General features: G+C 48.3%; 1 protein-coding gene and 1 pseudogene across 1 annotated transcript in view; both read right to left on the bottom strand.

Moving 5' to 3' along the window:
* Positions 1-7,215, bottom strand: part of Dagla (diacylglycerol lipase alpha) — a 56,716-nt gene extending 49,501 nt beyond the window's left edge. The window contains exon 1 of the mRNA XM_051193930.1: positions 7,068-7,215. The gene's annotated coding sequence lies outside the window, so the exon portion shown is untranslated. The remainder of the gene's footprint in view (positions 1-7,067) is intronic.
* A 5,787-nt stretch (positions 7,216-13,002) lies between these two features.
* Positions 13,003-27,317, bottom strand: part of LOC127227834 (60S ribosomal protein L10-like) — a 72,088-nt pseudogene continuing 57,773 nt past the window's right edge.

Here is a 27,317-nt window from a genome sequence, read left to right on the forward strand (position 1 = left end):
GCAAACCTAGGCCAGGACCAATGACTCTCTCAGGACCTCCTGGTGCTTTCCTGGCACCACAGGGTTCTGAAGTTCCTGGCAGCTGGCAAGCCACAGGATTCTCTCAAAGCCTGCCCGGGTGCTTAGAGGGTAGGTTTGTATGTCCAGCTGTAAGCACTATTGGTCTGCATGCCAGGGACCTCACAGGCAATCCTAACCTTTGTTCAGCACATTGTCTTCCCAAGGTCCCTTCCCACCCAGCATCACCTTTAAACATAGGGCAGCCAGGATGAATATCCTTACTGCTGGCCTAAAAACAGGGAAACTGAAGCTCAGAACTGACAAGTAACTTATGCATAGATGCCCAGCAGAGAGGAACAGAATGCAGGCCCAATTCAATACCCTTCATGTCTACAAAAGTACTACCCCCATGGAAATGGGCACTCCTGGTCCTCACAGCAGAGGGGCCTGACACAGGTTAGACAGGACATAGGGGTGTGCTATTTGACAAACACAGCATAGTTGACTGATGGGGCGGGTGAGTCCCAAGGAGACTTAAACACCCTCAAATGCAGCAGCTGAATGATCTTTAGCAAGTTTCTAAACATCATCTATAAAAAGGGTTCATGTCACCTGCCCCTGGGGTACTGAGGATGAAATGAACTAAGGAACAGGGAATGCTTAGCGTGGTGCTGGCACCTCATTCCTTACTCTTCAGGAAGCAAGAGTGAGCAAAGGGAGCCATACACTCTTAGGGCTGTCTATACAGAGTATAGTTCAGCAGAGCATGAAGAAAGGCTTCCTGTAGGGAGAGGCTTGTGTGGCGCCTGGAAGAGAGACAGGACTGGCCCTGGACCTGACAATAAACTCAACCTGTCCAAACCCTGGTTCCTGACCTGGCTGCTTGAGTGTCCCTGAGCACAGGACTCAACCTCTTCAAGCCTTTAGTAAGACGGAGCTTACTGGGATGGAGGAATAAAAGGGATACCTTTTAAGTAATAAACAAGATCGTCTATTTCTCAAGGTGGCATTCACAAGATTAAAGATATTGCTATTGTTACTACTGATGTTGTTGCTTTGAGGTGGGATCTATCTTCATAACCCCACCTACACTAAGTCTTGTCATGTAGACCAGCCTCCTGCCTCTGCCTCCTGAATGCTGGGATTCCAGCTGCATAGCACCTCACTCAACTCCTTACTGCTGTTTAGGGGCATAGCAAAGGCCCCCTGCACACATACACTGGGATCCTCTAGGACTGGAAAAAGTGAAGTGGAGGCCCTGTCCCCAGAGGAATAAAATTACAGTTCACGCATCCCACCCCTGACATGGCCCATCCGATAGGCCCATCCCAGCTACGCAGGGGATGTGCAGGGTGTATAATGAAGGAACATCAATAATGAATTAACCACAAGTGAGTCCAGGAACATCAATCATAAATTAATTAAATGGCTCCATGAGAGACCGTGACAAGAGCCTACTGGGGAAGAATTAGCACGGGACTCCTACCTCAGCTTCCACAGCCAAGGCTACTTTCCCCACGCCCCAAAGAGACATAGCAGCTCCATGGCCAGGAAGATTTCCAGGTGAGGGGATGCCTCTCAGAAACAGCCCCCAAACCACAAGTGCAGACAAGCCCTGTTCTCCTCCCACCCAGCCCCCAGCCTGGAGAACTCTCCAACACTGAAAGGGTTTTGATGAAACTTCCCAGAATAGTAACCTCCTGGGCTGAACTCAGGCAGGCGAAATTTCAAGGGGTAATTTGGTGAGAAAATTATTTTTTAAAAATGCCTAGAAGTAAGTGCTAGAAATAGCAGAAGCCCTCCGTGGGCCTTGGAGACAAGGGCAACCTTGAGGACAGTGTCAACAACCTCATGGGGATCCTTGAAAGCTTCCAGATTACACTCTGGCCTGGTGCCACCCTGCTGAGACCCACTGTCCCAAAGTCATAAGGGAAAGAGACTCTAGGCCCGCACTAGTCCTCTGCCTGCCTTCTGTCCCTCCCTCAAGCCCATCTCCTGGAGACCAAACCCATAGCTCTTGTGGCTTCCACCTCCCCTCTGTATTCCATCAACTTCAAATATGCTCTTAGCTTCTCAGGGGAGCCTCAGCTTTCCACTCTGAGCCTTCCATGTTCTTGTCCACCAGTAGCCCTGGTACCGTTCCAGATGCCTCTTCCAGGGTAGTGACCCCAGGCTCCACATCCTTACCCAGGACATTTCAGTGACAGCCATGTTTTATATACATGGAAATCCAACCTCTGGCCCTACCCTCGTGGTCCTGGGGACCTAGCCCTTCCCTACCTTTCCAGTCATGGCTTTCATTGCTTTTAGTTGCGTCTGGCTTGTGTACCGTGCTGGCCTCCCAGCCACATCCACTACTGTGGTCTATGCTCCCGCGGGTCCTAAAGGCCTGGGTTAAGAGCCAAGACCATTCAAATCTCTTTTAATCACAGCATTCAAATTACTTCCCCTCATTTAACCCCCTGAAGCACCACTTCAGGAAATCTGAACCCCTTGAGGGCAGAATCTGTACCTTTCTCTGCACTGTGCCCTACTTGTCTTCATGACCCTTTTTGACCCCAACCCGCAGCCAGTTCTCAAAGAAGTAATACCCCTACATCCAACAGATACAGGCAGCCTAGAGGTGATGCTACTGAGAGGCCCCAGGGCAGGATGGCCCTGCCATCTCCTATCAGGTATTGAAACCTGTTATCCCTTCCTGGGTCTAATCTATTCAGATCAGGATGTCATGCTTTTTGGTGGAACAGATTCTAACTAGAGAGCAAAGTCCTGATGGTGTGAAAGCTCCACAGCTCTGTCTTGATCTCTGCTCCACTGGCATGAGAGTCTTACGGTCCTGCTTAGCGAGAGGTTCGCTCTCCCTGTCTTACAGATAAGGAAACTGAGGTGTGGAAAAGTACCAATACTGAAATCTAGATCTGTCTGCCTCAGCATCTAGAGTCACAGTATCCTCAGGCTATACTATTGGGACTGTCCCCACTGGACTTCCAGGTGCTGGAGGAAAGAGGTGAGAGGCAGGTGTGAGTCACCTCCCAAACTCCCAGGTACATGTAGGATTTTGAGAGCCCTTCCTAAAGAATCTGAGAAGGCAGAAGGGCACCCAATGGAGAAGGCTTCCCCGCCACATTCCACTGTTCCCTCCTGCCGAAAAGCCCCGCTCCACACACCCACTAACACCAGGCCAGCCAGACACCAGAGCCCACAAATTCCCACGCCACCAGCCGCTCACACCCTCTCAGCCCTCACTTCCCACAGACACACTTGCAGGCACACGTGGCTCCACACATGCATACTCTCTGAGCAGCCCTGTGGTGGAAACGGCCCTGCCCTGCTTTCCTCAACCACAACCTGCTAAACACCTCATGAAACCCACACGGTCACCCGTAGCTACATTGGTCCCCACCACATCAGCTCTCCTGGGCTCCTAAGCAGCAATGTGGTCCCCACCAAAAGTCAGCTCCCTGTCTTGGAAAGCCATGCACACGCAGACATGTCCCCATTCAACCCAGCTCAAAGAGGTATCAGTGAGGAAAAAGAGAATCAAGATAAACATTTTCAGCCCTGCCCGCTGGTAACCACATCCTCAGATGTCCTGGACTCCGCGGTTCTGAAAGATTTATCTTCCCCTGACCACACACTCATTGATACTTCCCCAAGCGTGAGTTGCCCAGTCTGCTGGAGTGTAATATTAAGCTATTCTGCTGAGAAACTGAACCCAGATGGAGCGCTGGCCCAACAGGTGATGAACATAGAAGCCCCACCTCACCCCTCTTCTCTATCCTGGAAAGAGAGAGAAGATGAGGGGCAGAGTGGCTTCCAGCAACGGGCCACACCTTTAGCTGCAGCAGGCTCGCCTCTGGTCGATAACCTCTGGTCAGAATGCTGGATTCCCTGGCACCCCTCAAGCAGAGCAGCTGGGCATTGTGACTTACAGAGCAGCCAAGGAAGGAAAGGATGCCAGGAGCTGAGTAAAGCAACTTTCAGAGAAACACGGACAAAGAAAATGGGAGTAAAGCTGAAGACTAGAGTTGAAAACAACCTCAGCACCAAAGGGTGGCTTGCCCTCGATGTCTGCCTCTGCTGGGTCTGTCAAAAGTCAGTTTCTCTGCACAATGACCAAGCTGGTTACCTTGCTAAGCTCCTTACTGTCCCCAAACACTAGGGACAGCACAGACAGCTCAGCTCTGCTTTGGGGGAACAGAGGCCAACTCCTCCTCTCAACATCTTCTGATAAACCCCACCTGCTGCCCAGCTCCACTGTGCAGCATCCCAGGATCCCAAGCAGATGGCAAGGGGTGGCTGGAAAGGGCCCTGGGGCCCCACACCATAAGGCTGAGCCACAGTCAGAACACACAGGCGGAGGTGTGGAGGGTGAGATGAGGGGACCTAAGGGTTGAATATTCACAACAGAGAGACTGAAGGCTTCCTCCTTAATGGATCTGTTCTACAGAGTGCTTTCCAGGCAGGAGGTGAAGTGCCAAGCACTTCCTCCTAGGAGGTAGAGAGGCACTGCAGGGAGCATGCTGATGGCCTAGGACGCCCCTCATGCCAACCTGGGAACTGCCAAGAAAACATCACATCAGTCTAAGTGGAAGTTATTGGGACAGAGTGAATTCCCCCAGCATGGAAAAGTCAGCTCACCACAACTTTTATCTATGGTTTAACACTGCAGCCTGGACATGAGGCAAAAAACTTTGTGCCTCAGGGAACAAGCTTTTGCAATTAATTGTTGGCCATGGAAGACACTCACAGGGATGACAGAGAAAAAAGGTCAAAAACAAAGCAATTCACAGCCTCCCTCACCTTCCACACCTGTAAGGGATGTTCAGCCAGAAGTGGAATTGTATCAGGATAGAAGTCTTGGGACTTCTCATCGTATTTATCCAGCCTTGGAGTACTCCTTAAGGATGCTCATGGAGTCTTTTCCTCCTCCATGTGTCTAGGGCATCCCCCATCCCCTTGCCACACAGCTTCAACCTCTCCCACAGGACCACCTGCCCTGAGCCCACTTAGAAGGCACCCTGACCCAAATAATTTTCTTTAGGCCATGGCCTCCAGAGTGCTGACATACTGCTCCCCACTCCCATTCTCAGAAACAAGGGAAATTCTCAAGAGAAAACACACTTTCCAAGTCTCCCTCCCACACAGGTACCCTAGATCTGTCAGCCACAGGCACCTCCCAGACCTTCCCAGATAATGAGGTGTGTCTGCACCCAAGCAAAGGGCTTCTGCCCATTTGGGCCACTCCTGCAGAACTCCAAAACTGTCATGGCCATGTCCAAAACCAGAACCATCATCAGGAGACCTGGGGCCTGGTTCCAGCTCAGCACTGACTCAGTGTCAACAGACCCCCCCCACACCCCACCAGGAGCATGTATACTCTGGGTCTCTAATTCCCTATGACAAGCCCTCGGCCTTCGGCTCCCTTCCTCTCCAATCACATTCCATGCCTCCATTTCTGACCACCCTGGTCTTGCCTTTCACTGCTTACAGAAGTCTCCATGTCCACACATCTCCTCTCATTTTCTCTGTGACCACTTGGGCCACAGGGTGAAGTGGTTCTTGGAAGTAACCACACCTGCTCAAGGTCACACAGCCAAGACTGGAATTCGAGTCATCTGGCTCTAAACACAATGAACCATAGGATACTTCAGCTTTAGGGAACTTAGCTCAATTCCTGTAGACAAGGGAGGCTTCTCCAAGTACCCATGTTGGCAAAGAAACACCCTCCCCAAGAAAAGCTCAACTCTTTGCTTCCCCCATGCCTTCCCTTAAGAAACCCATAACATCCTGAAGTCTTCTCCAACATCCCAAGACTTCTCTAGGGGGCTGCAAACTCTGTGAAATAGCTTGTGGCACTGGGAGGGAGGGAAGAAGGGCGGGAGGGAGGGAGGGAAGGAGGAAGGGAGGAAGGGAGACTCTCCCCAAAGCTTCTCAGAAGACTAAGGAGGACAGATGCAATCCCGGAACATTCCTAGTAGCCACAGAATCACCATCCACACAACCCTCAAAAGGTCCTATGGACCCCAAAGAGACAACTCCCAGAAACCCAGTAGCAGCCCCATCAACTCAATGAAGAGAAAGGGCCCAGGAATGACAAGATAGATGGTGAGCCACATGGCCCCCTGACCTACAGACATGAGCCACTTCTCTGCACCTTGCTGATTCTCATAGTCGGAAACAAGGACCACCAGTGAGAAGGGTCTATCCCTCCCATCTTCCCCAAAGTGGGAAGGAATCATGAGCCGGGCACAGGTTCATAACCAGGCAGAGCTCTACCTAGGGCAGCAATCAAGAATCTTATGGTAAACGAATCTCATGGTGTCTCTTGTTCTTGTCCATTATAAAGAACACCAACCTTCTTCCAGCCTTCTGCTCCCAGGCCAGCACACCCAACAGGCATTAAAGCTGAGCCCCATAACAGAGGCATTGCCCCTCCTGATCTCCCTGTAAAGGTGGGTATTTACCCTCCTATGTACCAGGGTCTGAGGGCCACCGAGTCTCCCCTCGCAGTGCCAGTCATTCCAGGGCACTGCGCTTAGCCAAGGCCATTTCTCACAGCTGGGCCAGAGCCACTAGTCATGCTCAGGACACTGATTCTTCAAGCCCCCAGGATCACCCCTCCAAAACATGTCAAGTCAAGGCCAGAACCATCCCAACATCCAAGCAATGGCAGCACTTCCTCACACCCATGCCCACCGCACCATCATGGCCCAGCACCAGCTGGCCACCCACCCGGCACCAGCTGCGTGCAGAGGGTGCACCCTTCTCACACCTGGGCGGCCACCACCACACCAAGGCGGGGGTGAATCTTCTGACACCCTCGCCGGGAAAAATCACACTGCCCGTGCTGAATCCACGTTGCCCACGCCTGTGCCACGCGTGTCATCATCCCCACGCCGGTGGCCCGGGGCTCCGCGGACCTCACACCTGCCACAGGCGCGCGTGGCAGCCGCACCTCCGCCCGCGGACCCGTCGGACCGGCCACCACGCGCAGTGGACATTGCCCAGCCCGCCGCGCAGCTCGCACCGCGTCCGCGCCCGGGTCTTGGCCCGGGCCCCCTTACCTCCCGCCCGCCGCAGGGCTCGGCCCGCCGCGGCCGCTGCGACCGCCACCTCCATCCTGGGCTCCCCAAGGCCCCTATTCACTAACGCTGCTTCCGCAGGGCGCCGGCGCCGGCGCGAAGGCCGCCTCCGCCCCCCGGGGGACGCTGCGTCCTTTACGTAAACCCCACTCCGCCGCCAGCGGTGACCATGGCGACGGTCGTGGGGTGGCAGCGCCCCCTAGTGCCAGGGAGGGGAGCGGCTCTCAAGCTGAAGCTGGCGGAGCCTTTGCGGGAACCCGGCTCCCCGCGCGTGGGGGCGGTGGGCGCGGGGCTGAGGCCTCCACGGGGGCTCCGTAGGCAGAGGAGAGGGGTTGGGCCCTGGGCACTGCACAGGGGCACGGTGGCTGCTTGGGTTCCCCCTCCTTTATGCCCCGCGTGACAGGGTTTAGCGTGGGAGAGGAAAAATAGCAAGTAGGATCACCGAAGAACTGGTTCGTTTGGGGGGAGGAAAGGAGAGAGATGGGTTCCACCTCCTTCAAGGGACCTAGTAGCATGTTGAAGAGTTGGGACGTCTTTATCTATGTCCTCCCCTCTACCCTCACTCCCACCTTCCTCAACGCCCAGCATTGTGCCTGACAGCTAAAGGGGAGTTTGATCAATTTTGATTTTCTGGTAAATGGAGGAAATCGCCTCTCCTGTTCTCCTTCACACACGCCCATTCATTCACGCTGCAAGTCGCTCAACACGCCTTCCTGAAAGCTGCTTTTTAGCAGGGGCACAGCTATACTGGTGTACTGGGTTGAGTCTGAGGAGTGGGTGGGTGTTGGCCTGCCCTTAAGGATCTCAGGTCGCTGCGGGAGGCTCATGAGAGAACCAATGTTCTACGTGGGGGCTAAGCTGAGAGCTACAGCTGCACAGAGGGTCGTATCAGTGGATCTAGAGGTCATGATGATGTGGCAAGCCAGGTCTCAAAGGTCCAACAGAGAAGTCACGAGGTCTAAAGGGGAGTTAACACAGAAAAGTCTCTAAAATGTTTCCTGAGCCCAGTAGTCATCCAGAGGAATTGGGGCCATTGACTCTTGCTCGGTAGGCGTTGAGGCTGAAAGTGAAACCCTGCCTCCAGGACAGACTGCCCTTTGTTGCAGTGGTTCAGCCCCTCCCCAGGTGATTCGGTACTATCGACGATTATTTTAAAGGCAAGCTCTGGCTGAGGTAAAGAAAATGGGAAGTGGGAACAAACGCAAGCACCTCAAGGAATTCAAGAAGAGTAATTCCTGATGTCTAAGGAGATACAGGGATTGGGGGAGGCCTTGGTTGCAGGTCAGGGACCTTATCTCTAATTTGTCATGATTCATTCAAATCACACGGCCAGAGGTAATCTCTCTTGCTTCAAAGTTTCAGACCCCTGGAAGAAAGAATTATACTGGTGCTGTGGACTGTGTTGGCTCACCTAGGGCCAGGCAGAAATGCAATGCCAGCCCCCCCCACTTCCTCAGAGACGTTCCCAATGGAGGAAACATGGCTATGTGGCCACCCCAAAATGGTTTACTACAGTTCACCCCTTAGCTGTCCAGCACACATGAATCCACACAATTGCACACACCGTTGTACTCACACCATCCTTCCCATTCATGCAACTCTTGCCAAACCGGTTCTGACAGTTCATAATGTGGGAGGCTAATATTACTGGGGATCCTCAAGGTGATGTCCTGTTCAGGGAATCACTGTTTCAATGATTCCCATGTAGGGCATCTCATAGCAGGATTAAAGGGTCCATTCACTGCCACTAACATAGCCTTCGAACTCTTGTGGCTGAGTAGGTGACATGGACACTCCATAGGGAAGCTTACTAGAAATTCTGACCCTCAGACCCAAGATCTTAGCCTGATTACAAAACCCTCAGGGGATTTGTGTGCATGTGAAAGTTTGAGAAACTGTTATTGGGCAACTGGGAGAAAGAGGAAAGGGAACGGTAAGAAAAATGTTTTTGATTGTGATCATCCCCTTTAAAAAAGACAGAGCCTGTGAATGTTCTGTGCTTAGCATACATGAGATCCTGGGCACAATTTCCAACCCCCAAACAGACAAAAGGTATTGGCTAATTACTTAGGATTCAACAGTGTGAGTCAGAAACAAGGAACACAGGTAGAGGCTGCAGGCATTACTTTTGCAACTGGTTTTGAACTCCTGGAAGGAGTGTATGACTTCCTTCCTCTGCTGACTCCTTACCCCTCCTTGCCTTCTGTACCTGCCTCATTAGGCTGACAGGCTGACCTAAATCTTTATCTTACAAGGCTTTCAGTGGTCCTCCACAGGGTCTCTGGAGTCCTCTTCCGTGTGTGTGTGTGTGTGTGTGTGTGTGTGTGTGTGTGTGTGTGTGTGCTCTGATCTCAACATGTGCACTATGGCCCACACTCACATATACACATCATATATAATATTTTCTCCAGCTTTTTCCACTAGTGCTAGGGATCCAGACTCAGGCCCACATGCATGCTAAGCAAGCACTTGGACAAATGAGCCATCTCCCTAAGCCCTCTACCCCTACTTCTGAAGTCCTTGACAAGGAAGAGCCATGAAGGGTGGCTACTCTGAACACATACTCTCCATGGTTTGTCCTGGTGTTGCTTCAATGTCATGCATGGCTTTTCCTCAGTGTACCTTCTGGCCTGGTTCAGCCAGGTGTCACTGGAGTTAGTCAGCTCAGCCAGTGAATGGATGAACTGAGGGGGACGAAATGAGGATGCCAGAACCAATGACAAGTTGTAGACTGGTCCTGGTCCAGCTGCCTAGCTGAGAGCTTCCTGAGCTCTGTGCCAAACCCTCATTCTGGCCTCAGTTTCCCTCTGGGTCCCAGTGGAGATAATAATATGGCTCCTCCTTCCAGGGGGCTGTGTGGATTAACTAATTAACGAGTGTGACATCGCCTGTTTCCACAAAGGGGCTGATTAAATGCTGGGTGTTGTTATTAGAAGCCATGGAGGGTGTGTGACAGGCAAAGTCGGCTGGAGACAGATCTGCTCCCCTTTGTGTCCTCCCCACCCCCTTCCTCCGTCTGCCCCACATTCTGCGAGCTGAACATCTTGCAAGACAAAACCAAGATGATTTTTTTGGCACCCCCAAAGACAGCGTATAACTTTTGCACATTTCCCCTGTGTTGGAATGTGACTCACGGCTGAATTTCATAGTATAATTTGTCTCCAACAGCTGGCACAACTGTACCCTGCCCCAGACTCTCACAGCAGCTGCAGACAGGGATGGTTCAGCCAGTGACTACAAAATTCCTGAGCTGGACATCACCCCTGTGGTTTGTTTTTCTTTTCTTTTCTTTTTTCTTTTTCTTTCTTTCTTTTCTTTTTTTCTTTTCTTTTTTTGTTTGTTTGTTTTTTCCTATTTTTCACCTTGGAGTCCTGAAACTGAGTGATCTCACTCACTATACACACACTACACATCACACACACACACACACACACACACACACACACACACACACACACACACAGCCTAAGGGAGAAAGTACCTCTAAGATACTCCTGACTTCTGCAAAGGGTTGGGAGAATTCAAAACACACCAGGTTTAAAAGTATAAAGTGTCTGTTCATGGCTGAAGGCAGAGTGAAATACCACAAATATATCTTAGCTTGGATGTAAGTATTGAATTACTGGATGAAATCACAGGTCTGGGGCATGGTGGCTTTGTGGTACCCAGCCCTGGATCCCTGTAGTTGGCGTGAGAACTTTGACCATTCTCGGGGGCCAGGTCTTCCACCCTTGCCCTGTATCCCAGCATCTCAGATGGGAGTAGGTGGGAAGGAATTGCTCGGTTGCCACCAGGTAAATAACACTGTTGCTGGCATCCCAAGAGGGGAATGTTGTTTATCCAAATAGCACAAACTCAGCCAGCCTGGGGAGGAGAGCAAAGCTCTGGAGGCTGAGCTGTCAGACTCCCTCAGGGAGAGAGATTAGCCAGTAGCAAAGTCTAGGAAATGCATATGAATTGGAGTTTGGGGAGCCAGCACTATCTCTAGATCATTGCAGGCATCTCTAGTTAAGATTTCAGACCTTCCTGCCTCTGCAAACAGTTGCTGTCCTTGCACTGCCAAACCTTTGCCCTCTCTGTCTTCCCTTGGCTTACAGCTATTAAATAACTGGAATAGTTCACAGAGGCTGACTGACTGGAAGTGGTGGGGCCTGGGCCACATGACTAAGCTGGCATTAGAAGGGCTGGAAGGTCCTATATAAGGGGTGAGTTCTTCTCTGCCACCAGGAAGGACACACACGCCCGCATCTTTGACCTAAACTAACTTAGTTTATTAATAGCACCTCAACGGTTGTATGAGAGTATCTTAGCAAGGGTGGAAATGGAAGAGGCCATTCTGATGGTGGTTTGCTACTGGGAATGATAGAAGGGACCAGGCAACCCCATGCCTCCCAGGAGAAGGTCTAGGAAGTTTCTTTACTCTAACCTCATCCTTGTTCACTTGGGCATCACTAGAACCTTCCCTGCAAATGTCCAGAGTATTGGGAGATCCTCTCATCTCATTAAGACAGCCTATTTGTAAGTGTCTGCTCCTTGGTGGGCATTGTAGTAACTAGTTTTTCTCTTTGGGGCACTGGGGAATGACGGGAGTGTAAACACAGATGTCTCAGGGGAAAGTCAGTGTGCTCACTGATAGTATAATTCATCTGTACTCTCTGGACACCAGAAGCCAGAGTAGAGAGCCTGGCTACTTATGGGAGTCCTTCCATCTACCTGTTCACCCACTCATAATCCCACTCACCCACCCATCTATCCATCTGCCATCCACCAAATAAATCACTTCACCACAACCACCCACCCACCTACCCACCAATTCACCCATCCACAAACCCACCCATCTTCTTTGCATCCTCAACACCCCCCCACACTCATCCATCTATCATTTTTCCTTCCATAAACCTATCCATTATCCATCCACTCATCCATTTATCTATCCTTCCTTCTATGCTTCCATGTATTCTTTGTTCCATCCATTAATTCTCACATCTATCATCTACCCATCTATTTACCTGTTAAATATCCCTTCTTTATTTTCCTTCCAAATGTTTTTCCTTTTTTATGTGCATGTCTGTGCGTGTGTGTGTGTGTGTGTGTGTGTGTGTGTGTGTGTGTGTGTGTATGCACCTACATATCCATGCATACATCCTGCAGTGTATATGTGGAAATCAGAAGACACCTTGTGCTCATTGGTTCTAACTTTCCACCATGTGAGTTTCAAAAACTGAACTCAACTCATCAGATTTGGCAGCAAGCACCCTTACCCACCAAGCCATCTCTCTAGCTCCCTTCAATATCCTTGAAGGATCCATTTCTGCCAATTTTTTTTATCAGTTTCTCTCAACAGGGTGCCTTTGGCTGCCTTAAGAGCAACTGCAGTGGCTCTCACCTCTCATCCACTTTTCACCCAGCTGAGTGACCTTTTATAAATGAACATCACATTATGTCAAGTCACTGCTTAAACCCCAGCTGTGGTTTCCCATTGCCTTTAAAATATAGACTCCATTTTTTTTCTTGGATATGACTCAAACACAGTAAAGTCTGTGCCTTGACAAATTCCTGGGTATGTACTCCCCTACTGCCACAAACAAGTAAGACTCAGTTCCAGTTCCTTGTGTCCTTCAAAGTTTGAATTTGCCTCCCTAGACGTACCCATTATTTGGACTTCTGTAGACAGGTTTTGTCTGTCATAAAACTTCCTCCTTATGCAATAATGCAGTAGGTATTTGTGATGTCTATTCTTGGTTGTCAACTTGGCTACATCTGGAATTAACTAAAACCTAAATGGCTGGGCACATCTATGAGGGATTCTTTCCCTTTTGGTCTTTCTTTCTTTCTTTCTTTTTTTTTTCTTTCAGACTGGATGTGATATTTATTACTGAACATGACTTGGTAAGGTTCAGGAGAACATGTGGAAACCTCAGGAACGCAGGGACCACCACTTGTCCAAGGGACTGCGATTCGGGACATATTTGACCCCATAGCCAGCAGGGATGAGCCACTTCTCAGCAACCATGTCTTATCTGCATTAAGCTTGGTGCTGTCTTTGAAATGTGGATGCTCTGGCAGCCAGAGAACTTGAGCCTCAATCATGTTCCTAATTCTACAGCCTGGTCAGAAGGACACGATGACCCGAACATTGTGAACCCTGGCCATTGTGACCTGGGGCTTCCCAAAGATGCCACACATACTTGTCTGGAACCTGTCAGCTTCAGCACAGGACAACACCTTGTTGATTTGGATGACATGAAAATGGTGGGGCCTCAGTGAAATATAAAAGCCATCCTTGCCACACTCTTTACCATGTATTTGTTGGCACAAATACCAGCAACCTCCAGGGCTTTGGAAGAGAGTTGCTCATATTCATCTGACACCGTGTGGCCACAAAGTGGAATTCACCAACTTTTTCCTTCTTCTGTCCCAAAGCAAATATGCAAATCTTGGCATCAGGGATGCCTCAGCAAAAGCAACACTTTAAGTACAGCTTGTTCTTACAATATTGGTAATACTGGGTGGAGTGGTGGCCTATGATGATGATAGGATCTTCAGTGGATGAAGGAAAAAAAGAGTTTTTTGGTTTTATGAGATAAGGATTCTCTGTGTAGCCCTGGTTGTCCAGGAACATGCTATGTAGACTAGGCTGGCCTCAAACTCAGAGATTCACTTGCCTCTGCCTCCCAAATGCTGGGGTTAAAGACATGTACCACCACTGCCCAGGTTTTGTTTTGTTTTGAGGAACCTGCCTTCCTTTCATTCGTTTGTTTTTTTAAAACAAGATTTCTCAGAGTAGTCTTGGCTGTCCTGGAACTTGCTCTGCAGATCAGGCTGGCCCCAAACTCATGGAGATCTGCCTGCTTCTGACTCCCAAGTGCTAGGATTAGAGGAATGTGCTACCACCATCTGGCAAGGAATTTTTTTCTTAAATCATTTGAAGTGGGAAGACCCACTTGTATTCTGAATCTTCTGAGGTGGGAAGACACACCTTTAATCTGGACCACATCTTCTGCTCACAGCCTATAAACTACATAGAAGAAGGAAGCTTGCTCTCTTTGCCTGCTTGCTCTCGTTCTTGCTAGCAAGTCCATTCCTACACTGGCATTAGAGTCTACTTCTTTCAGATTCTGTGTATACTGAAGACCATCTGAGACATCTAGCCTTGTGGACTGAGCAACTACTGGATGCTTGCACCTTCCATTGGTAAATAGCCATTGCTATACTAGCTGGACCACACACAGTCTGCAAGGCATTCTAATACTGCACACACACACTAATACAGTATGCTTCCATATCTGCTTAATTATGCTCAAATTTTATTTCTATGAAGCACATCCATGAATTTGGTTTTCATAAAGATCAATAGTTTTGCAGTTGCATGTGTGTAGGAGTTGTGTGTGTGAAGGCCAAATAGCAAAGTCAGATATCTTTCTCAATCTCTCCCCAACATTTCTTTATTTTTAAACAGGGTCTCATGTGCAGTCTTGGTTGGCCTGACCCTCACTACATGGGCAAGCCTCAAACTCATAGAACTGTGCTGCTTCCTGGGTCCTGGGATTAAAGATGTGCATCACCATTCACAGTTCTACCTTACTTTTGGGACAGTGTCTTTTACTGAACCCTGAACTCACCCATTTGACTCCACTGACTGGCCAATGAGCTCCAGCGATCTGCTAGTCTCATCCTCCTCAGCATTGCAATTATAGGCGCATTCCCCCATCCTTGGTTTTTACATGGATGCTGGAGAGCCAAACTTAGACCCTCATGCTTGTACAGCATGAATGAACCATCTCTCTAGGTCACTGAAGAAATAGTTTATTCTTTTTCATTGCTTTTCAATTATATATACATACATACATACATCTTACTATATATACTTACTATATATACATACATACATACATACATACATACATACATATATCTTACTAGTGTACTCTGTGGTTGATACATGATAAGGGTTTTTTCCACTTCAGAACTTTTATAAAAAATAGATTGTTATGCTTTAAATGTTTGCATTCCACCAAAATTCCTATGTTGGACTTTAACCCTCAAGGTGATGTTATTAAGATGTGGGACCTGAGAGATGTGGTGGTGACAGGTATGAGAGCGTGGCTGCTGCGGACAAAGGAGAATGTTGTTGCCAAGTAAGGCCAGTCCGTAGGCCCCTGGGAGGTGAGGGCCACCATGGGCCTAACTCAACCTGTAGCAGCCTGCTGGGCCTGTGCCAAAACTCAGCCCCCAAACACCATGGAACCACTCTCCCTGCTGGGGGAATAAGAGCATAATACCACTGTCTCTGGGCTGCAAACACAAGGGTCATGCCTAGGGTACCAGTGGGGTGCCAAGCACTGGGGGGGGTGTGTGTACAACAGCCTGAAGCTCTCAAGGGTCCTGCCCCAGACACTGCTGTCCAGCCACACGGTTATCCCAACTCTGAGCAAAAGCAAGATGTCTGAGATGAATGATTCGTCTTCTGGATTGGGTCTTCTCCAAGAGACTTCCATGGTTCCTGCTCCCACCAGAGGCCATGTTGACGTCCATGGTCTGTGCTGCTGCCAGAAACTATGTGGAAGTCCCTGATCCACACTGGCTGCTATAGGCAGAGAAACATCTTTTGCAGTGGTATTAACGACTGTCAACTCATAACTGAGGATAAGAGGCATTGGAGGCTTCTGTTGGCCACTCTCATTCAAACCATCATGTGCCACTCCCTAATTCTCATAGGATTGAAGCCATATCATAATGAAAATACACTTAATCCAACTTCAACAGTCCCTATAGGTTTACACAGACTCAGCACAGTGTTTTGAAAGTCCAAAGTTTCTTCTAAGACTCAAGGCAATCTCTCTCTCTTGTTTTTTTTGGGGGGGGGTTGTTTTTTTGTTTTTTTTTTTTTTTGTTTTGTTGTTTTTGTTTTTGTTTTGAGACAGGGTTTTTCTGTGTAGCAGCTTTGTAGACCAGGCTGGCCTCTAACAGAGATCCGCCTAAAGGCGTGTGCCACCACTGCCCAGCACTCAAGGCAATATCTTAATTATGACAACCTGTAGTATTTTTGAAAAATGAATTACATGCTTCCAACATACAATGGTACAGAATACACATTACTCTTCCAAAAGGGAGGAATAGGGGCATAGTGAGGAAACACTAGACCAAAGCAAGACGAAAACCCAGCAGAGCAGGCTCCTAACCCTGTAGCTCTAAGACTGCTGTCAAGGGACTCAGATGGCTCTGGGTTCCAGCTGTGTTCTCCGAAGCACACTTTCCTCTCTTGGGCTGGCTCCACTCCCTGTGTGCAGCTCTCCTTGGCTCTGGCATCTCCAACATCCTGAGGCCTCCAATCAACCCAGGCTTCACCTTCCAGCTTCTCACAGTGGACTCACAAGGTTCCATGCAGGGACCTCTCTACCACACACTTAGCCTTGATGGCTTTCTAACTGCAGAGGAAGATTCCACAATTCCTTTACTCTTGTATCCTTCATGATCCTTAGGCCACAACCACATGACCAAAACTGCCAGGTTCTGCTGCCTGCTTGGGCTGCAACCTGGCTCCCAGAAGATTTCCTTTGCAGTTGCTTTTTCCGAAATCCCTTGGGCCTCTTCCTTTGACAAGTCTCAGGATTAGCTGAGTGGAGTCTTGACCTGAAGGTACCACCCCTTTTATCCCCCCCTTTTTTGGGGGGGTCTATTCCAGCACAAACCAAAGCTCCAACATTAAATTTCCTTGTGCTTTTTTCTCTTCAAACTGTACATTTTGTATTTCGCTTTGCCCTGCATTCTCTTTTTCATTGTAGAACTGCATTAAGAGTGATCCCTAATTACCACATGACACAGCCAGTACTAGGCTGTCTTAGAATCACTTCTGCCAGGGAAATTAGTCCAAATACCTTCAATTCAGCCTCAGGCAGACTCTTAGAACAAAGTAAAGGAAAAAAAAAACCAGTCATATTCTTTCCAAAAATATCACAAGAATGATCTCTTAGCCACTTGCCAAGCTTGTTCCCCTCTGTAAACTCTTGAACGAGGCACCCATAGTTCACACTGTTTACAGCACTGTCTTCTGAGCAACTAGTAGGATGGCCCATTAAGCCCCACTTACAGAATTCAACCACTTTTCCAGTCTAAAGTCCCAAAATATCTACATTTCTCCAAAAGACTCGTAGTCAGTTGGATCAGAACAACATACCCCAGTCCGGAGTGTAAGGATTCAGGCATTATGCTGGCCTGCCCCTGTTACCTGGCAGAATGCACTCAGGCAGTACCCTGGTCAGCCCAGGGTTCCATGACTACTAGTCTGCATGCAGGTGTAAAGGACCCCTTTAAATGAAAGACCACAGCCTCTGTATGCTCTCTTTCAGGCTCTCTTTCCTGCTGTTTACCTGGGGCAGACAGGACTTTCCTTATCTCCCTTGTCTTCTGTCCTCTCTCTGTCTCTTTACCTCTTTCCTCCCCCCCCCCCGCCTCTTTCCCTTTCTAATAAAACTTCTCACTAAGCTCTGTCTGCCTGGCACCCTCCACCTCGGTCACCATCGACTGACATTGAATCCGACAAGGTCCCCCATGCGTATTATTCTTAACACCTGGTACCAACTTCTGTCTTAGTTCTGTTTCTGCCGCTGTGACAAAGCACCACGACCAAGGCAACTTATAAAAGAAAGTATTGAATTTGGGGCTCACAATTTCAGAGTGCAGTAGATTCCATGAATACAATGGCAAGAAGTATGGCAACAGGCAGGCAGGCAGGCGTGGGTCTGGAGCTTTATGGTACATGTAGCTGAGAGCTTACATAGGGAGATAACAACCATGAGGCCCAGTGCTAACTGGGAATGGTGTGGGCTTTGGAAAGCTCTGAGCCCACCCCCAATGACACACCTCCTCCAATAAGACCACACTTCCTAACCCTTCCCAAACAGTTTCACCAACTGGGGACCAAGCCTTCAAATACATGAGTCCATGGGAGCCTTTCTCATTCAAAGCACTGCAGTGAGCTAAAACCAGGTTTCATCTCTCCCTGCTTCCTGACAGTCGACATGTGCCCTGTGTCCCCATGGCCATGTCTCACAACCACACTGAACTATATCCCCTGAAGCCATGAGCCAAGATAAACCCTTTCTTCACTGAATTGCTTTTGTAAGGTATTTTGTCACAAAAATGGGGAAGGTGACTAATAGGCACCATTTTGAAATCAGAGACCAGTCTTTACCAGACTCTGAATCTGCTGGCCCTAGATCTTAGGCTTCCCTGCGTTTGGAACTATGAGGAACAAAGTCCAATTGCATTATTGTAGGCAAGTGTTCTCCATGCTGTACAAAGAAATACACAAAGTGAAAGCAATCTGGCAAGACAATTTCTTCTCAGTAAAACATGTGAGCCACAATATAAATCTTGACTAGCAAGCACATCCTGGGAGCCACCACGGCCCAGGGTCTGGCCTCAGATTTCCTTTTCCTTCCATAACCCAAGTTTAAGAAGCCTTTTGAAAACCATCTTCACACTTTTGGGATGGCTCAGTGAGTAAAGGTACTTCTCACCAAGCCTGGGTGTAATTGCTGCAATCTATATGATAGAAGGAAACAACTGACTCTTCTTTCTTCCTTTTTGTGCATTGGTGTTTTGCCTGCATGTGTGAGGGTGTCAGATCCTCTGGAACAGGAGTTGCAGATAGTTGTGAGCTGTCATGTGGGTGCTGGGAATTGAACCCAGGTCCTCTGGAAGAGCAGTCAGTGCTCTTAACCACCGAGCCAACTCTTCCAGCCCAAGAACTGGGTCCTGAAAGGTTGTTCTTTGACATCCACTTTAGGGTGTGCATGCCCATGCATACATACTTGCATGTGTGCATAACCCCCCACACACATAGAAGGGGGGGAAGACACAGAGAGAATTCTATCCATCTATGTAGTTCAACTCAGGTAGAAATTGTTGTTCTGGTGGAAGCTCCACCCTGGCATCCATATACCCAAAGAGCCTGGGATGTTCTGGTGGAAGCTCCACCCTACATCCCCTCTTCCATCTCTCTCTCTCTCTCTCTCCCCAAAACCAACCCATCCCAGAAAGCCTGCCAAATGATCCTTCCTCTAGAGATGCTCGAGACCACTCCCACTTTCCACCAGAAAACAGATGCATGGTTTTCCTGTCTCGCTTTTCTGTCTCCTCTTTGAGGGACTGGAAAGCCATCCGGAAGTGTTGTTTCCCTTGAATGTAGGCTTTTTCTAATTTTGTTTGACTTGGTCTGATTTGGATTGCTGTGTCTGTGGAGAGGCTTATCAGGGTGCAGAAACTTTTCAATGGTGCTATTTTTTATGAGAGAAACCAGTATTCCCATATATATAGCTCAACACATCCCAGGGCTCTGAGACTCTTGTTCACTGACTTGCAAATAGTCATTCAACACCTAGGGAGGAGGATATTGTAAGTAAGAGGTTAGGGTAAGGCCAACCTGTCAGAATCAGAGTTGGGATTCAAACCTGTGACTCTTGTTTCTGAACTCAGTGTGTAATTGAGGCAGTCAGGGTGGCCAGTTTAGCCACTGCAAAAACAGGGCAGTGATGCAAAGTCTGTAATTCCAGAATTGGCAAGCAGAGGCAAGGAAACCAGGAGCTCAAGGCCATCCACCACTATACAAAAATGTTCAAACTAAAACAATGCTGTGCTACCTAAGATTCTGTCTCTTAAAAAAATAAATATTCAAACTGGGCATTGGTGGCACACACCTTTAATCCCAGTACTCGGGAGGCAGAGGCAGGCAAATCTCTGTGAGTTCAAGGCCAGCCTGGTCTACAGAACTAGTTCCAGGACAGGCCCCAAAACAATACAGAGGAACCCTGTCTTGAACATCCAATAAATAAGTAAGTAAATAAATAAATAAATATTCCACTTTAATCTCAGCTTAACAGTAGACAATTGTTTAAAATATCAGTATAGCCCAAAGATTGCCAAGATATATTTATGCTAAAATATTATTTGTAGTCCAGGTGAAGTTTCCACTTAACCAGGCATCTATATTTCATCTGGGGGTTGGGGTAGGGCTTGACATGTAGGCTGGGGTAGACCTCTGCCCTGTTACCTTTCCAGGGCCCCACACTGTCCAGGATCCAGCCTGCTTGTCCCTGGACAGAGAAAACCACCTCTGACCTGTTTGGCCTCCTTCCCCCTTGGCTTCTGCACAGATTCTGGCCTCTGGCTAGGTCACCTGTTCACAAATTCATCCACAGTGTCATCTGCCCTTCCGGCCAGATTTCAAGACGGACACTTTATGTCTTTCCTTAGAGGTTCATCAGGAAGTGGGGGAGAGAGCACCCCCCCCCAAAGCTGGAATGCTGATCTGAGGCAAGGCCTGGAGCACTGAGGGACGGGAACATGTTTGCAGGCTCCAGGGTAATGCTCAGGTGAGAGCAAGCTTGATTTTGTTCTTTGAGCCAATCTCAGACTGGCTAGGGTCTGTGGGCTGGGGGCTCCCGCAGAGCAGTCTTCTTGACTCTGGCTCCACTCCAAGAGCAAAGACCTGGCCTAACTTGTGCTCTCTCCCCAGTGACTAAAGTAGGGGAACAGTTGATACTTGTGTGATCTGTTTATGAGCCCTTATAAGATAATCATAGGCGTCGATTCCTAAGTTGTACAGGTAAGGAAACAGAGACTGGGGGAGGGAAAGTCATTTCAGGTTGCACAGCATGGTAGGGACTGACCCAGGACCAAAACTGAACGCTGACTCCCACAGCAAGGGTTCTTTCACTCAGTGCACCAAGTGTGCCCCTTCCCACAATGCCCTGCTCCAACCCATTCAAGATGAGCTCCCTCCACAGGGAGTCCTTTCCTGTTTCTCATCACAGAGCTTCCTTTCTGGGGAAAGGTTGGCTCACAAAGAGGGGGGAGATGCAGAAAGTTACCCCATCAGCTATCAACCTCCTCTACCAAGCTGACTTCTGGGTAACGGAGCCCTTGCCATGTATGGGATGGGGGCAAATGGGCTCACCAATAAACACGGACATTGTCCCTCTCTTCTGCCTCCTCATATATCCAAGAAAAGGGTTACCCCAGGCAGGCATGTCTCTAGCAGGAATTCAGAGCCAAGAGAATCCAGCTCAAAGTCTTTTCTTGCTTTACTATTGGGGACCCTCTTAGGACCCCATTTCTCATTTTGGAAAGTGGGTTTGCCAATATCAGCCCTGAGTATCAGTGTGGTGTCTAGGCATGGTCCTTGGTACATGGCAAGTACTCCATCATAGGCCTTGCCCTGGGTTTGGGAGCTCTCTCAACTGAACTGTCACTCATCCCCTCTGACATGGCAACCAGAGGGAACACAAGAAATGATGAGTTGGGGATGGGACCTAGTGGACTTGGAGTCTTCCACAAAACTTCCCTGCCTTTGGGATCAGAGTTAAGAGAAGCAAGCACACCTTTGAACCCTTCAACACAGGAGGCAGGCATCTTGTGGGTGTCTCTCAGAATAGCCCATGGCTCCAGAAGACATTGAGGCCAGCCTCAGACCTCTGACACATGCCCCTCTGGAGAGCAGCCCCTCAGTATTTATAGATGGTGAGCTCCAAGACCACCAAAGATAATGGAACTAAGCAATGCTCAATTAAGGGCTACTTAACTCAGGGAGGTAGGGTGCTAGACAAGCAATGGCGGCTAAAACCACAGCAGCTGGTGTCTCAAGCCAGAGAAGATTAAGTAAACAGATAAGAAGTGAACAGAGTGAATATGGTCTTCTGAAGGAAAGTGAGAAACATCTTTAGGGAGTGGGAGGGGCTCCGAGGGAGGAACCATCATGTTGCACTGACTGGTAGGATTTTATACATCTTATGGTGGAAAGTGGGTGAGACTGACATCATCATTATTGAGATTAGTCTTTCTGTCTTTTTTTCTGTTTTCATTTTTAGCAAATCTCAGACCGAGCCAGTAAGGAAGCTACATGCACTGTGCATGTGCCCTTGGCCCAACTCCCAACCCAAGAGTTATTTGTCTATTGGGGGAAAAGGCACCTGTTCAACATGTCCTAGCTCATGGCTCATCTCAGCCCTGCCCTCACCGACTAGGAAGCTGGCTTCTATCTCAAGATGGCCTCTTTCTTTTTCTTTCCTCCTCCTCTTTCCCTTCTTCCTGCTTCCCCTCCTCCCCCTTCCCTCTCTTCTTCTTCTTCCTTTTCTTCCTCTTCCTTCACCTCCTGTCTCTCCTCCTCTGTCTCTTCCTCCCTATACCCCCTCTCCTCTTCCTCTTCCTCCCGCTCACTTTCCCCCTCCCCCACCTCTCCCTTCTGCTTCCTCCCCACTTCTTCCTCCTCTTTATTTGGATGCACATTCATTTTTTGTTAAGTATATTCCTATGGGTAGACATTTGGGGTGTGTTGTGATCCATGTTCTCTGCTTTTTAAAGTAGTTTTCTCATTGTACTCCCACCAATTATGTAAGACAATTCCGGTCACTTCATACACTTGTCAGAATCTTTTCAGTCTTAGTCAAATTTCCAGGCACCTTTTGAGGGATCTGGCTCCAGCCTGCTAACTTTTCCATCCACTGAAACTGGCCACAGCTTCCACCCTGAAGGCACTTTGCTATGGGTCCTCCCTTCCTGAGGGTGCTCTAAGCCCCACCCATAAAGCCTATGGACTGGCTTGCTAATGAGTGGCACCAAGTCTTCCAAATTAGTTTGTTTCTACTGTAAGTCACACAGGGCTATAGACTGGAGGAGTTATAAAGGAAGGTGGCTCAAGGGCTGGAGAGGTGACATAGCAGTTGAGAGAGCTTCCTGCTCTTGCAGAGGATCTAGTTCAGTTCTAACCCTCACATTGGCAGCTCACGGCACTGCAGTTCCAGTTCTAGGGAATTGAATACAGACTTTTGTCCTCCTTGGGCACTACACACATGATGCTCATACTACATACAGGCAAAACTCAGACACGGAGTTTTTAAAAAGAAAGAAGAAAGCCAGATAGGCATGCAAGCAGGGAAATCTACTTTGACAGTTCTGAAAGCCTATCCAAGGTCAGCCTCTTCAACTGGCAATGGCCTTCTTGCTGGCAGCATCGTTAAGCAGCACAGAACCTCACATGGTGAGGTAAGAGAGAGAGAGGAAGAGAGAGATTACGGGTCATCACCTAATCACCTAATGACCTAATCTAACTCTAATCTCCCAAGGGCCACATCTTTGGACACATGGTCAGGTTGCTTCCATCCTCTTAATAGGGTGAGGAATTTTTCAGGCCCTGAAACCACAGGGAGCACTTTCAAACCATATCCCAAGTGCAGCATGATTCAGTCAAAGTCTTTCTCCAGATCCTGCACCATCAAGGAGTTAGTGGCATAGATCAGGACTTCGGTGAGGACCCAGATTCTCCTCAGTGGGATGACCTGGAACCTGGGGGAATTGTGGGGCTGAAACATGGATTGTCCCTCTTGGGTTTTTCCTACTTGCCACTTGTGCCTCACAGGCAGCCTTCACTGGAAAGCATTTGGCTTCTACAACACTGGCTCTCAAGTGTATGCGTATGCCCTTGTGATTAATACTATCCATTCCCTGAAAAGCATTCCAGAATTTGCAGTCATCTTGTGTGCTGTTTTCTGAGCCAATGAATATATCAAAATTCAGCTGCTGGGCTGGTGAGGCAGCTCTGGGGCTAAGGGCGCTTGCCACCAAGGCTGATGACCCAAGTGCAATTCTTGGAACTTAATAGTAGGAGAACTCTAGTATCGTTATTTTCCTTCTCAGGTCTTGATGAAGTTAAAGATTAAACTATCACAACTATTATTCTCTCTTCCTAGTTAGATATATTAGGTACTAGACTTACGTTTTCCAGCTTAGGACAACTCTATTGTAAACTCCATATTGCCCTCACCCTAGGACTAGATATGTAGGTCATTTTGTTCTCGATTTTCCTTTTCTTAGAGAACACTTGTTATTCACTGTTTTGTATATAGTTTTGTATTAAGCCTAAATCTTTTCTTTAGACTAAAAGGGGAATTGTAGTGAGATAGTCCTTCTGTGGCACTGACCACGCCCATTGGGGGGTGGAACCATGGGCAGAAGTGACCTGTGGAAGGAGGTTGGAGGGGGCCAGGAAAGGCGCTCTCTTTCTGGCGTGACTCGGACAGGAGAGGATCGGGTTGAATTTCCTGGTGTTCATCTGTCTAGATTGTAAGTTATTTCTCCCTGAATAAACATCTATCCGGCCTATTTGTTTATCCTGATCCTTATTTACCGCGATACTAACCTGAGCAGCAGTGCCGGGCCAGCCTCTCTGTCCTCCCTGCTAGAATCCACTGGGTCCCAGGGATGCCCACTCTTCCTCTGCAGATAAGAAGAGATTTATCTGATAGCCATCTGCAGGAGGAGCTTCTGGGCATGCCCCACCTTGTCTTTGGGCAAATTGTCTATAGTTCTGGTTGATAGCAGCCTACAGTATTCCCACTGAGCCAGAGACTGGCAGTTTCATAGATGAAAGTCAGGTTCAAGGCTGGGAACATCCAAAGTCCACTTGGTGTGGGTATGAAGTCATAGAGGTAGGGAAAGCCCTTACCCTCTGCCTCCTAGTTGGTTCTGTCTTGGATGGAATCTCTCAAATGCATCTGGCTCTCCTCCCCAGCAGTCATTTTTCTCTGGCCAGTTCCAGACCTGGGTGGGAACAACTTTCTAGAAGTGTCTTACAGAGGCCAGAACAGAATTGGAAGTTATGGGTACAGCCATGTGGAGGTGAGGGTGGTGAGCAGACATTGCAGAGAGAAGAGGCCTTGGGACCAAGGCAAGGAATCTAGGTGACAGCATAGAAGGGGACAGGCTGGCCAAGCCATGCATGTGCTTTTTTCCAGACTCAGGGAAGTCTGGAAAAGACACTGACTGACAGGAGGTACAAAGACACCAGTCATGGGGTTGCAAATCCAGAACATTCCAAAGAGAAGAGGGAAAGCTTCATTTAACAGAACGGCAACGGAGGCAAACTCTACACCCCACAGGCAAGCAAGCAACTGCGTACTTCATCTCAGCAAATTTCTCCCACTTGATGGCCGAGGCTGAGGCCAGTTCAGAAATGGGTCTCTTGACTTATACAAATGTGGGTCCTTGAGTGGTGGTTTGCAGGCTGGTCATGCCTGGCTCCTAGGTGGATGACAAATATTTCCTAATGCCCTCTTTACTGAGTGGAAATGAAATTCATAAATAATCTAACCTGTGTGCACATATGTTTTCAAACAAGTGAAAAAAATCAATGTACTATCCTATGAAGGAAAAATGAAAAGCAATCCATAATAAAATAATACAAATTTGAGGATGCAGGGTGTGAACTGACTATAGCAAGGATTTCATGGCCTCACATTTGCTACTAGGGTTGTGACCATGAGGGCCACAGCAGCCACAAAGACAGTGGACACAGGTGGCTGTGAGGCTGACTCAGACACCACGAGCCGCTCTGTTGCCAGGACATGAATTAGGCACCAAGTCCTGGAAAGATGCCAAGCAAAACAAAGGACAATCTCCTCTCCCATACACAATAGTCTCGTTCCCAGAAAATTCTGTGTATATAAGAAGCATGAAAGGTTACTTCGTGTTTATATATAAACAGGTCACACTCATGCACACACAGATGCACACAGCTATTGTGACCAAAAAGATGTCCTTGCAGATCTCCCAGAATTCTTTGAGGAACAGCCTGGCATTCATTCAGCACTGTTGTTCTTCAAGCCACATGTGTGATGACAGCCACAAAAAGCAGAGCTTGGATGCCAACTCTTGGAGGCTGAGAAGGAGGTCAGAACTTGTGAGTGGGTCCTGGGAAATGGCATCAGACCAGAGCTAGCTGGAGGTGTCTGACTGCTGAGATCTTCCCTGAGATACGATCGACAAAACATGCTGAACAGAATAATTGCATGTTCTGTGAGGGGTTTGAAGGTTGGGTTATTCCCCCCACCCTTTTCCATCTTCTCATCATCTACAAGTCAGTTATATACATAGTGAATGGTCAATAAAAATTACATTCATATCTCTTAGTCACCAGGCACTGGGACCCACTATTAACTCACAGGGCCTTCAACAAACCCTGGAAGTTAAAGCCTGCACTCAGCATCATTTATAATGGGGACATTAACAGACTGGGGTGTAGCTCAGAGGTAGGACTCTTGCTTAGCACCCCAAAGACCTGTGTCCGATTCTCACCACCACCACAAAAAACAAACAAATAAAAACCCAGCATAGGGTGTGGGGTTAACTACTATAGCCTGGAGAAGCATCTCCTTGCCTGAGACCAGGGGGGTTACACTGGCAGAACTGGGGATCAAACCCAGGGCTTTGGCATGTGAGGTGAACACTCTGACAGTCCAGCTATAGCCCCACCTGATAAATAAAATGTTTTAAAGGCTGGGGCTGTAACAGAGCAGCAGAGCACTTGCCTTGAATATAAAGGGCCATAGGTTCCATCTCCAGTAACAAAAAGTAAAATAAAGACCTGGCACAGTAACAAAGCCTGTAGTGTCAGCTATCCAAAGGGCCAAGGCAAACGGCTTGCTTAAGTCTAAGTATTTGAGATCTTGTTTCAAAATACAATTAGCAAACTTTTGTTATCCTAGAAGTTAAACATGCAGATGAGCAAAAAAGGGAGAAAAAGAAAACGGAAACAAAGCTGTCGTTCTGTGCCCCTGGTGATTCTCACTGCAAACATCTTATTGTCTGGACTCTTTTGGGGAATGTGACTGTTTTAATCAACATGAGATCCTACTGTCTGCTGCCAGTAAGTTTCAACCTCTTCTTGCCAGCCCAACTTTATGTTTCTTCTTTTAAAAAGTATTTATTTGATTTTAATTTTTTATGCATTTGTGTGTTCCTGCCTCCATATATGTGAGCCACGTACGCCTAGGTGCCATGTAGACCAGACAGAATCTGGAGGTCAGACAGAACTCTCTCCTACCCCCAGAGGCCAGACAGACTCTGCCCAGGTCAGTGAGATCCCCTGGAGGCTATACAGAGACCCTGAAACTGGAGATTCTGACACATTGAGATCCCTGATGTGGGTGCTGGGGATTGAAACACTGGTCTTCAGGCTTTGGGCTTGCTAATGAAGCTCTCTTAAGCCACTTCTCTAGTCCTCAACTGCATCTTTCCACTCCTCAGTTCATACTCAAGTTCCCTCATTGTCTTCAAATATCCCTCATGCTGATTGCTGGGAATAGGGGTCCTCTTGACACCACTAGGCCTCCAGCTAGGTGCCCTCAAGTCTCAGCTTCACCGGTCCCTATGTTATAAAGATCTGGAAGGACTGAG

The sequence above is a fragment of the Phodopus roborovskii genome, unplaced genomic scaffold (genome assembly GCF_943737965.1).
Source record: "Phodopus roborovskii unplaced genomic scaffold, PHOROB, whole genome shotgun sequence".
Classification (NCBI taxonomy): domain Eukaryota; kingdom Metazoa; phylum Chordata; class Mammalia; order Rodentia; family Cricetidae; genus Phodopus; species Phodopus roborovskii.